The sequence below is a fragment of the Aotus nancymaae genome, unplaced genomic scaffold, assembly GCF_030222135.1.
Source record: "Aotus nancymaae isolate 86718 unplaced genomic scaffold, 86718_ANA_hifiasm-v0.15.2.pri h1tg000006l, whole genome shotgun sequence".
In the NCBI taxonomy this organism is placed as follows: Eukaryota; Metazoa; Chordata; class Mammalia; order Primates; family Aotidae; genus Aotus; species Aotus nancymaae.
The window spans coordinates 55,666,015-55,679,738 of record NW_026988417.1 but is presented as its reverse complement, the minus strand read 5'-3'; the positions used below and the strand labels follow the sequence as shown (position 1 = coordinate 55,679,738).

At 34.7% G+C, this 13,724-nt stretch overlaps 1 pseudogene; it reads right to left on the bottom strand.

Annotated features, from left to right (window-relative positions):
- Nucleotides 1-7,752: 7,752 nt before the first annotated feature.
- LOC105725696 (transmembrane protein 184C-like) lies at nucleotides 7,753-9,056 on the bottom strand (annotated as a pseudogene).
- Nucleotides 9,057-13,724: the final 4,668 nt, after the last annotated feature.

The window sequence follows — 13,724 nt, the reverse complement described above, 5'->3', positions numbered from 1 at the left end:
AAATGACCAGTGTTTTTAAAGAATTTGTAAATATTATAACCTCATAATTTCACTAAAAAATTACTTGGAAGCATATATGTTTGGTGGAAAAATCAGTGACCAAAATATCAATAGAGAAAATGTTAAATACTAGAAAAAAATTGTAGAGCCTGGGTATAGCAGACTTTCATTAATTTGAAAAAATTTGCACATTACAGTACCTGAATCTAATTAGTATTTATACAAAGAGTGATTGGTACCAGTGATCAAGACTGAGAAAACTGAAATGACTGATGGAAATATTAATATTTGGAACATCATTCTGCTTAATATACTTTTACAATACTTAAAGGAATTGGAAAGGGTGAAGAATGTGAGTAATTGAGGTCATTTCTCATATAAATCTGAAAGTCTGCAGAGCTAACATAAGTATAGAGATTCCTTTGAGTTTGCTGCTGCAAGCCAAGAAATAGTCCCACTAATTACTAGAAATAAGGGAGACTGTGAGGAAACAACATAATGATTTATGGGCTTTACTTGTAATTTGGTAGAAACATGATCCATATGCAGAAACACTCATTCATAGGCATTAGACAAATGAGATTTGATACTGAAAATGAAATTTTGATACTGAGGAGTTAAATGGATATATTTTAAGAGGCTTCTCAGAAAATATCTTATGTTTTAAATTTATCCTTGTACTATCACTGTCAAAAAAAGTTTGTAATTTTAATGGTAGAAGGCTATTTTCTTTTAGTTTAATAAATTCAGCTTAGTAAGTTAGATCTTTAAAGTCTATTTATATATTGTGCAGAAAATAGTTACTTGATCAATGCAAACATTAATGTACTTTTCTACTTTTTTCCTTCCTTTTTATTAGTCTCTATGTTGAGCACCTATTGGATGATAGGTATTGTGCTGAAATTTTAAATACTCCCATAAATATCACAAAACTGGGGGAGTTTCAGGTGTATTCTGTGAATGAGGAAATTTATGTTAAAAGATGTTCATTAAATTGCCCATTATTACAATGTTTTCAAGTGCAAAAATACTTCTTTTTTGAACACAAATGTTAATACTTTTAAATTACTTTTAAAAATGAGGTAACATGCTGCCTCTTTTTGAATATATATATTTTTAATTAATAAGTGTTCATTAAGTGCCTAGCATCTGTCATGCTCTATTCTCGACACTGAGATGGACAAATAAAATGCATGTTTTTTAATGATTCTCATAGCCTAATGGAGAGAAAATTCACATAAACACATATTTTGGGAAGCATGAAAATTTGGCTTTGGCCTTAGTATTCCTTTTTTGGGAATTTTGTACAAGTTGGGAAAATAAATTAAGAACAGAATGCCACTACAAAATTTCATGAGATTCCAAGACTCCAAAATATCACCGATAAATCATCTTTAACTATGATATAAAAATAAGCAGTAAAAAGAAAAATTTTTAAAGGTAGGAGAAAATGTATTGAAAACTGAATTTTATTCTCACTTATCAAACCACAATAAGAGTTTTCACAATGATTTTGGAACAGCTTTTTAAAAATTATTATTTTAAGCCTATAGAGGCAAAAATTTGGAGGAAATCCTTATTAAAATGATTGCAATTGAATGTCAAGCATTTTCTGTGGAAGAATATGAAGGAGTTTTTATTTTTATTCAAGCTGTAAATTCTAAGCAACAGAATTCTGTCCAGAAGACATGTTGCTGAAATGCTTGTTCTTGACTTATTTCTGTTGTACACACCAACAAAAAAGTTTGTGATATTATTAAACAAGTACTTTTCTTGTTTTTATAATTACGTATTTAGATATAAAGATATAACCACAAATCTTTAAGTTTGACTATGCTGAATTAATAAAGATTTAAATTTTTCTTCTTCTTGAGAATTTTCTGGGTCTCACAAAGCTAACAACTGAGTGAATCTGGTGACCTATTTATGGAATGGAAAATCAGTAAACAAAATGTCATATAATTGTGACTGACAATGAAACAAATGTGGTGAAGACTGTGAGTGACATGGGAATAAGCAGATGATGGATATTTGGTTCACATCCTTTAGTATGTGTTGGTAAAGTAATTATAACAAAGAAAAATAACAGAAATACTGCCCTTAAGCAGAAAAATAGTGATTTCATGTTATCATTCTACCTTGTCCAGAAACAATCTACATGACATAAGAAAGATAACGGAACTGCTTTGCCAGATATCAGATGTTCAAATGCCATGGAATTGAAGCTGTAACACTTTTTAAAAAGCTTGAATGTAAGAAAGCTTTAACACTGTATTATATCAGTGACAGTACCAACATACAAGACAGCTTGCTTGTAAAGAACAGAGTTTATTTGTTAGAATCTGCTCAAGAAATAACCAAACTGGTCTGACTTGAGAACAGAAGTATTCCTTATATTCTGCTTGCTATAAAAATATCTTCCAACGTTTTGCTTCACAGAACATACTGAAATTAGTGTGCATAGAATGAAAGCTGAGATACAGGTGGGAATTTGGAGATTTGTTATATAGAAATCAATTAAATTTCTCCATTGCTATATTGCTAAATCCAAGAGTAAAAATAAATACCTTAGGTAAGTGTAAGGCAATAACTAAATAAAAATATTCCTGATAAAATAGTATGTAAAGACATTTTTGAAAATACATAGAATCTTCTTTGATTAGTGAGAAAAACTTCCATTTGAAGGACTGATTTTATGACTCCACAGAAATTGAAATCTTTACCTAGATAATTGAAAACTTTCAATTATCTAGGTAATTATTTCAATTATTTCAAATTTAGTGGCAACGTCACTATCCAAACAGTAGTCTAAATTGGCAGAGTAACTCCAAAATTGTGCATATCCACTATGCACGGTTGAAAGTGAGTGGAGAAATTCTTTTTTCTAACTACATATTAAAACTCTTAGAATTGACTTTTAACATTTTTAGTAGTGAAACTGTAATTGCAATTACATTTTTGGGAGAATTTTCAGATTTTTCTGGAATTTCCGTAAGTTAATTCTAGAATGGTGTTAGTTGGCCTCCTCTAAATATTGATGTTGACATTTAACTATTCGGCATTCAGCTAAACAGTGTATGGAGAGCACATCTACAATATTAATGTAATGTGACAATTTTACTAATAGAGACATTAAGTCAAGGTTATCAGATAGTAGATATAGGGGGTAGTGGATTCTACAGTAGGATGTCAGGGAATACTATACAAGTGTTTTGAGTAACAGTTTGCAAATGAGACAGTCTCTTCTGTGGTAGTATTTAGAAAGGAACAAGGAAGAAATAATGCTAACAATTTTTTTCTCCACATGCACAGAACATGCAGGTTTGTGAATAGGTATACATGTGCATTGGTGGTTTCTTGCACCTATTGACCCATCCTCCTCTTACACCCTACACCCCAAATGGCCCTGCTGTGTGTTGTTCCCCTCTCTGGGTCCATGTGTTCTCATTATTCACTCCAATTTATGACTGCAAACATGCGGTGTTTGGTTTTTTGTTCCTGTGTTAGTTTGCTGAGAATGATGGCTTCCAGCTTCATCCATGTCTCTGCAAAGGACATGATCGCATTCCTTTTTATGATTACATAGTATTCCATGGTGTATGTGTACCATATTTTTTTAATCCAGTCTATTATTGATGGGCATTTGGGTAGTTCCATGTCTTTGCTTTTGTAAATAGTACTACAGTAAACATATGTGTGCATGTGTCTTTATTGTAGAATGATTTATATTCCTTTGAGTATCTATGCAGTAATGGGATTGCTGGGTCAAATGGTATTTCTGGTTCTAGATCCTTGAAAAATCACCATACTATCTTCCACAATGGTCAAATTAAGGATATAAATCCTCACCAACAGTATAAAAGCATTTCTATTTATCCACAGCCTTGTCAGCATCTACTGTTTCTTGACTTTTTAATAATTGCCATTCTGACTGGCATGAGATAGTATCTCGTTGTTTGGATTTGCATTTCTCTGATGCTCAGTGATGTTGAGCTTTTTTTCATCTGTTTGTTGGCCACATAAATGTCTTCTTTTGAGAAGTATCTGTTCATATCCTTTGCCTACTTTTTGATGAGGTTGTTTATTTTTTCTTGTGAATTTGTTTAAGTTTCTTTTAAATTCTAGATATTAGACCTTTATCAGATTGTTAAATTGCAAACATTTTCTCCTGTTCTCTAGTTCATTCTGATGATAGTTTCTTTTGCTGTGCAGAAAGTCTTTAGTTTAATTATATTCTGTTTTCAATTTTGTCTCTTGTTGCAATTGCTTTGGCATTTTTGTCATGAAGTCTTTGCCCATACCTGTCTTTGCCAATACGATGAATGGTATTGCCTAGGTTTTCTTCTAGGGTTTTTATGGTTTTGGGTTTTACATTTAAGTTTTTAATCAACATTGGGTTAATTTTTGTATAAGGTGTAAGGAAGAGTCCAGTTTCAGTTTTCTGCATATGCCTAGCCAGTTTTCCCAATACCATTTACTAAATAGTATATCCTTTCTCCATTGCTTGTTTTTGTCAGGTTTGTCAAAGATCAGATTGTTGTAGATGTGTGGTTATATTTCTGAGATCTCTCTTCTGCTCCATTGGTCTACATGTCTGTTTTGGTACCAGTACCATGCTGTTTCGGTAACGGTAGCCTTATAGTATAATTTGAAGTCAGGTATCATGATGCCTCCAGCTTTGTTCTTTTTGCTTAGGATTGTCTTGGCTATATGGATCTTCTTTGATTCCATATGAAATTTAAAATGTTTTTTTCCTAATTCTTTGAAGAATGTCAATGGTAGTTTGATGGGAATAGTATTAAATCTATAAATCACTTTGGGCAGTATGGCCATTTTCACAATATTGATTCTTTATTTATTTATTTTTTATTTTTAAAATACATTTTATTGCATACATTTAAGGTATATGATGTGAACCAAAGTAATATATCCATCATCAGTTACGCATCTATTTTTTTGTTTTTGTTTTTGACAAGAGCAGCCAAAATCTACTCATTTAGCATGAATCCCAAATACAGTACAATTTTATTACCTAATATCCTCATATTGTACATTAGGTCTCTAGACTTGTTCGTCCTATGTATCTGCTACCTTGAATCCTTTGACCTACACTTCCCCATTCCTCCCAGCCACCCATAACCAGTTTTGTTCTTTATATATTTCATTTTTTTTTAAGATTCCACATATATGTGAGATCATGCAGTATCTTTTTTCTGTCTGGCTTATTTCATTTATCAGTGTCCTTCAGGCCTACCCATGTTGTAGCAAATGGCAAGATAGAATTGGTTCTTTTTTTAGGGCTGAATAATATGCTGTTGTGTGTATGCATATATATACACACAGTTTCTTTATTCATCTGTCAATGGACACTTCAGTTGTCTCCATATGTTGGCTACTGTGAATGTTGCAATGAACATGACTGCAGATATATTTACAAGGTGGTGATTTCATTACCTTTGAGTATATGCCCAGAAGAGGGATTTCTGAATTGTATGGTAGTTTTGGTTTTCTTTAGAAATTTCTGTTCTGTTTTCCATAATGGCTGTACCAATCTACATTCCCAACAATAGTGTACAGAGTTCCTTTTACTCCACACCATCACATTTGTTGTCATTTTTTTTTTTTTTTTTTTTTTTTTTAATAATAGCTAACCTAACTGGTGAGAAGTAGTATTTCAGAGTGGTTTTGATTTGCATTTCCTTGATGATTATGTTGAGCACCCTTTTATATACCTGTTGGCCATCTGTGTCTTCTTTGGAGAAATGTCTATTCAGGTCTTTTGACCATTTTAGAAATTGAGTTGTATGAATTCTTTATACATTTTAGATACTAACCCTTTTTCAGATGTATGGCTTACAAATATTTTTTACTCAATCTGTAGGCTATTGTATAATTTTCTTGACTTTTACTGTCAGAAGCTTTTTAGTTTGATGTAGCCACATTTATTTTTGCTTTTGTTGACTGAGCTTTTGGTGTGATATCCAAAAAATCATTGCCAATGGTCAGTGTCCAGGAACTTTTCTCCTATGTTCTCTTATAGTTTTATAGTTTCTGGTCTTACATTTAGGTCTTTTATCCATTTTGAGTTCACTGTTGTGTAAGTCTAAGGATCCAATTTCATTGTTTTGGATGTGGAAATGCAGTTTTCACAACACCACTTAATGAAGATTGTTCTTTCCCTGCTGTGTCTTCTTGGTGACTTTGTCAACAATTAATTGACCCTATATGTTTGGATTTATTTCTGGGCTCTTTCTTCTGTTCCACTGGTCTATGTATGTGTTTTTATACCAGTACCATACTGTCTTGATTACTATAGTTTTGTAATATAATTTAAAATTAGGAAATGTGATGTCTCCAACTTTTTTTCCTCAGTATTATTTTGCCTACTCAGGATCTTTTATGGTTACATATGAATTTTAGGAATTTTTTCTATTTTTATAAATAATGCCTTTAGAATTTTGATAGTATTGTATTGACTCTGAATTGCTTTGGGTAGTGTGACCATTTTAACAATATTAATTTTTCCCATGAGCACAGGATAACTTTCCATTTATTTGTGTCTTTCTTTCATCAGTGTTTCATAGTTTTCAGTGTACAGATCTTTTACTGCCTTGGTGTTAAATTTATTCTTAAGTATTTTTTTTGATACCATCATAAATGGCATCTTGATTTTTCAGTTAGATCATTACTTATGTATAAAAATGGTAGTGTTTTTTGTATGTTGATTTTGTATTCTGAAACTTTACTGAATTCACTTGTTTTATTAGATTTTTTTTTGTTTGCATCTTTGGGGTTTTTACATATAGCTCAGTTTTACTATTAATAGAAATGTTTATAATAGTGGACAGAATAAAGACTATATAATTACTGTGAACTGCTATATATATATAAAGCAAAGTCTTTGAGAAACAATACTCATCTTTGCTTTCTGCAACATACAATGCACTTTCCATTTTATTTTCATTATAAAATGTTAAACATGACCCAGTGAGGTTGTGATTAGCAATAAGAGAAACCCCATCCTAGGTAATAAAGTTTTCCCAAATAGCACCTACATGTCTTCTGACTGTGGTTTCATGAGTAATTAAGACCACTCAGCCAAGATTTACATTTCCTGCCACCTTTAATAGCACTGATGAAAAGTAGTACTTTTTTTTTGGACTTCTTCTTCACTGCTCCTCTAATCAAGAAATCTTTGTTAAAACATTAAGAGTTTATGTTTAAAGAATGAGACATAAAAACGTTGCAGAAAATAAATGATGAATTCTTATTTATTGAAAGACATTCATTTGAGAAATAGAGATTTAATTGTTTGTTAGGTAGCTTATATGATTAAGTTCCACTAATTTGTATTTCTGCATTATGCTTTCTGTTAATTCCAGAGCATTATATTCATGCGTAGGAAGTACTGATTTTTTAAAAAATGTCCATCCTCTTGATAAAGCAGTGTAACATCAGGAAGATTTAGTTTGGGTTATTGTCTACCATTTGAATATGTGATACTCTAATGTTAAGAAATCAAGTCTAAGTCTAGGAAATTTAGACCAATTATTTTTGGCATACAAAACTTACATATATAAATCCAGTAGTTGTACCTGGCTTTCAGCTATTTTTGTGTTGAGATTTTCCATCTTTTATGGTTTCTCCCAAGCACAAAATCCATGGGATACCAGGTAATGAGATTTTTTTACCTGGTAAAAAAATCTACTACATTATAATGTAGTAGTTGCACAGTTTGCTTTTCCATACTGTTCAGGAATCCACGGATTTATCTGAAGTTTCTTTTTTCTCTCCTATAATATCACTAAGTATTTCATCAGATATCTTAGCTGTAGTAGGTGTAGTCTGGGGAGTCAGTGTGTCCAAACCCTTGGTAATGACCCATGGGTGAAGGTGGCATAGAAGAAGCAATGGAAATTGCATCTTGTGATGATGATGATAATAAGCTTGTATGTTCATTTTGATCTTGATCCTCGGGAAACAATTTTTTCCTGGGATGTCCCCTGACCAACATGCCTTACTTCTTCAGAAATATCATCTCTAATATCTGAGACATCCCACATGGCAAGAAAGGAATCAAAGCATGAGCCTTTTTCTGCTTCTTGGACATATGGTTTATATGAGAATGTGTAATGATGAGCAATGGCCGCGAGGAACATCTTAATACAGATAATAAAGTCCTAGAGTCCTACGGCCACAGCTTCTACAGTTTGCCATTCCCACGTATGCTTTTCAGAAATAACACCAACTTTTACCAACAAAGTAGTAACTACTGCTTGCCAAAAAGAAACAAAAACCACCAGCTTTACACAAAAATTTTCCAACAGGTTGGATTGGGCTCAGTTCTTCCTTTAGTACTTTATAAAATAGCAGGAGACAATACGTGGCAAACAACTGTGACATGTTGTTTATTATAACCAAGTAAGTCCAAGCATTTGAAAAGCTAAAGTTCCCTTCATTGTATATACCGAGAAACTCACAGATTAAAGCAACGATGGTGGTGAAAGGTCTGACAACTGTGTACTGCAATACACCTAGTTTGCACCTAAACAGCAATACTTCTCCCATAGCCAATGGTGGACAGCAACATAAAGGAGGGAAATGTTTCTGCTGATCTTTGGCTTCAAGGATTAATACCAGATTTGGATACCGGTTATTAGATAATTGGTAAGGAATCCCATCAAGTTGTAAATTACATAAGCTTCATAGCATTCTCTGCAGTTATACACATATATTGCAATGCTGGGCTATTTCAACGCTATCCAACTATCTAAATTGTAAATGGGTACCATCCAAAGAATCCTTATTATTGGTTTTTGTAGTTCAGGTTGTGTATAATGCACTAAGTGTTGCAATATCACCCACAGCAATATAGGTATAGTCAACAGCAAAAAGATCCCAGCAGTAAACCTAGCCTTGGTGTGTATTCCAACCTCCAGTTTCTGTAATTCCCAGACACATAGGGGAACCGCAACCACTATGGACACCAGGTAGATGACCACTGCTCAAGGTCAAATCCACTGTCTCCAGTTCCTCCAGGTACAAGTGCAAGGCATGTTTTCGTACAAATCAGATCCGGTTAGCAAAGAAAAAAAGCTCGAAAAGAATTGTAATGGGGAGCCCTGTTCTCTGGCTGTTTTGTCAACTCGCATACTACGGAGAAAAAGCTGTCAGGAAAATTTACTAACAGCTCCAGCCGCCTCCTGGACCTCCTGTGTCTTCTTCTGCTGCTGCTCTTGCAAATGTGGCCGATCAGGGTGCTACCGGGGAGCAGTGCGGGCAACATCCTTTCTTCCCCACCCCGCATCTGCTCGTTTCTACTGCGGTGGAATCCCAGGCAGAGCCGCTGCTCTCACCTGGGGATCGCCCTGAGCTCTGCCTGCACCATGGCTTCCAGGAGAGCAGCGCCGACCAGGAACCGGCCTCTAGGGATCCTGCACACTACGGTTCTGTCTTGCAGCTGCTGTCCAGTCGCTCTTTTTCTTTGGGGATCGAACTCCCTACCTCCCGCACTGGCAGGCGTCTCTTCGCGCGATTCTGCTAGTAGGTAAGGCCCTAGGACCTCCTCACTTACTCGCACGGGACATCCCCTACCACGATATTGATTGTTTCTATCCATGAGGATAGAATGTTTTCCATTTGTTTGTGTCCTCTCTTATTTCCTTGAGTAGTGGTTTGTAGTTCTCCTTGAAGAGGTCCTTCACATCTCTTATTAGTTGTATTTATAGGTATTTTATTATCTTTGTAGTAGTTGTGAATGGGAGTCCATTCATGATTTGGCTCTCCGCTTGTCTATTGTTGGTGTATAGGGAATGCTGGTGATTTTTGCACATTGATTTTGTATCCTGAGACTTTGCTGAAGTTGCTTATCGGTTTAAGGAGTTTTGGGGCTTAGATGATGGGGATTTCTAAATACAATATTATATCATCTACAGAGACAATTTGACTTCCTCTTTTCCTATTCAAATAGCCTTTATTTTTTTCTCTTGCCTGATTGCCATGACCAGAACTTCCAATACTATGTTGAATAGGAGTGGTGAGAGAGAGAGCGTACTTGTCTTGTGCCAGTTTTCAAAGGGAATGCTTCCAGTTTTTGCCCATTCAATATGATATTGGCTGTGGATTTGTCATAAATAGCTCTTGTCATAAATAGCTCCATCAACACCTAGTTTATGGAGAGTTCTTAATATGAAGGGATGTTGAATTTTATCAAAGGCCTTTTCTGCATCTATTGAGATAATCTGTGATTTTGGTCTTTGGTTCTGTTTATGTGATGGATTATGTTTACTGATTTTCGTATTTTGAAACAGCCTTGCATCTCAGGCATGAAGATAACTTGACTGTGGTGGCTAAGTTTTTTGATGTGCTGCTAGGTTAGGTTTGCCAGTATTTTATTGAGGATTTTTGCATCAATATTCATTAGGGATATTGACCTGAAGTTTTCTTTTTTTTTTTGCTGTGTCTCTTCCTGGTTTTGGTATCAGCATGATTCTGGCTTCATAAAATATTTTAGGGAGGAGTCCTTCCTTTTCAATTGTTTGGAATAGTTTCAGAAGGAATGGTACCACCTCCTCTTTGTATTTCTGGTAGAATTCAGCTGTGAATCCATCTGGTCCTGGGCTCTTATTGATGATACCCAATTCGACAGAAAGTATAAAAAATTTGATACAGCTATAAAAACAAAGATAATACAATGACATTCTTTTTGGACAAGTATTGTTATGTTTTCTATGTTGTCTATATAACCAATCAAATACATATTATGAAAATAAAATTTGTAAATTTAATGTAATATATATATTACATCTGAATATTTACATGAAATTTTCATCTTACCATTAAAGAAAGCAGGACATTTCAATTTGTGCTTATTTTGAATAACAAAAGTTTTTTTTTTTTTTTTTTTTTTTTTTTTTTTTTTTTTTTGATACAGGGTCTCACTCTGTTGCCCAGGCTGGAGTGCAGTGGTGTGATCTGAACTCACCACAACCTCTGCCTCCTGGGCTCAAGCAATTCTCATGCCTCAGCCTTCTGGGTTCAAGTGATTCTCATGCCTCAGACTACAGGCATGCACCACCATGCCTGGCCTATTTTTGTATTTTTAGCAGAGAGGGGGTTTTGCCATGTTGGCCAGGCTGGTCTGGAACTCCTGACCTCAAATGATTCACCTGCCTCAGCCTCCCAATGGGCTGGGATTACAGGTATGAGCCACCATGCCCAGCCTGTGCCTATTATGAATAACAAAAGATTATAGATGTATTTGCATATTCTAGAATATACTAGTATGTTTATCATTTTCTCATTTTTTTAGGCTCAAGAAATGTTTGTTTCTCCTATGATCTTTTGGATTTATAGTACTCATAAGGGTCTGCAAATTAAAACTAGATAAAATGGGTACCACTATATTTCCTCCTCATAAAATTAAAGAAGTTTCCTTTTGTTTTTTTTTTTGGGGGGGGTGAAGAAGAGGGCAGTTTAAGAGAGAAAAACAGATAAATATGATTTTTACCAGTTGACTTCTAGTTCTAATCCCACAGCCTTCTGCTGTGTGAAAGTGCAGTGAGACGGAAGGCAGCAGTCCTACTTTACCCATCTCAAGGAAGTCCAGTGAGCTACTGCTCTTTTCCAGCCTGAGTCTCTTCAAGCTTTAGTAACACTGGCGAAATAATGTAAAGATCAACGATAGGATTTGCAACTTAAAGTTACTTTCCAATGTTCAGTAAGAGGAAACAACTTGCATGGATCTAATCCAGTTCTTCTAGTATGAGGATTTACATTATTTTTGTATATAATCCAATTTGTTTTCCTCTTTGATCTTTTGAATACAGGCATACCTCAGAGATAATGGGGGTTTAATTTCAGACCACTATAATAAAGTGAATATTTCAGTAAAGCAAGTCACACAATTTTTTGTTGTTGTTTCCTGGGTCATATAAAAGTTATGTTTACACTATATTGTAGTCCATTGTGTGGAATAGCATTATGTCTGCAATCAGAAAAATGTACATATTGGCTAAACAATGCTAACAATCATCTGAGCCTTCAGAAACTCCATCTTTTTGCTGGTTGGGGGTCTTCCCTTCATGTCAATGTCTGCAGATTGATCAAGATGGTGGTTGCTGAAGGTCGGGGTGGCTGTGAGCAATTTTTTTTTAATGAAACAATCAATTTCCCACACTGATTGACCGCCTCCTTTCAAGAGCAATTTATCTGTGGCATGTGATGCTGTTTGATAGCATTTTACCCACAGTAGAACTTCTTTCAAAATTGAAGTAAATCCTCTTAAAGTTTGCCCCTACTTTATCAACTAGGTTTATGTAATATTCTAAATTCCTCATTGTCATTAGGAGAATGCTCACAGCATCTTCACCAGGAATAGATTCCATTCTAAGAAACCACTTCCTTTGCATATCCATAAGATGCAACTACTTATCCATTAACATTTTATCACATCATTGAAGCAGTTCTGTCACATCTTTAAGCTCCACTGTAATTCTGATTCTCTTGCTATTTCTACCACATCTTCAGTTACTTCCTACACTGAAGTCTAGAACCCCTCAAAGTTATCTATGAGTGTTGAAATCAAGTTCTTCCAAATTCCTGTTAATGTTTATATTTTGGCCTATTCCCATGGAAAACAAATGTTCTTAATGACATTTAGAATTGGGAATTCTTTCCATAAGATTTTCAATTGACTTTGCTCAGATTCATCAGAATAATTTACCTATGGCAACTACAGCCTTACAAAATAATATTCTCAAATGATAAGATTTGAAAGTCAAAATTACTTCTTGATCCCTGGGATGCCTAATGAATGTTGCGTTAGCAGGCATAAAGCATTAATGATATTGTACATCTCTGTCAGAGCTCCTGGGTAACTGGGTGCATTGTCAATGAGCAGTAATATTTTGAAAGGAATCTTTTTTTTCTGAGCACTGTGTCTCAACATTGGGCTTAAAATTCTCAGTAAACAGATGTGTTATCACTCAGATTTTATTATTCCATTTATAGAGATCAGACAGAGAAGATTTAACGTAATTCTTAAGGGCCACAGGATTTTCAGAGTGGTAAGTGAACATTGGCTTCGATTTGATGCCACTAGCTTTATTAGTGCCTCACAAGAGAATCAACCTGTTCTTGGAAGCTTAGAAGCTTAGATCTCTCTAGCTATGAAAGTTCTAAATGATATCTTCCTTCAGTATAGGACGATTTTGCCTTCATTGGTAACCTGTTGTGTAGTGTGGTCACCTTCATCAATGATCTTGACTGGAGCTTCTGGTTAACTTGCTGTAGCTTCTATATCAGCTCTTGTTGCTTCACCTTGGCGTTGATGTTTTGAAGACGGGTTCTTAATCTTTGTGAACCAACCTCTGATAGATTTAAACTTCTATTATACTTTTCAGTTTCCTGATATCCCCCAGCCTTCATAGAATTTAAGAGATATAGAGCCTTGCTCTGGATTAGTCTGGCTTAAGAGAAAGTTGTGGCTAGTTTGATCTTCTACCAGATCAATAAAACTTTCTCCATATCAGCCATAAAGCTATTTCACCTCCTTAGTGTTCACGTGTTCACTGAAGCAGCTGTTTTAATTTCCTTCAAGAATGTGTTCTTGGCATTCATAACTTGACTAACTGACACAAGAGGCCTAGTTTCTGGCCTGTCTCAGCTTTTGACATGCTTTCTTCACTGAGATTAATTATTTCTAGTTTTGAACATTAATAGGC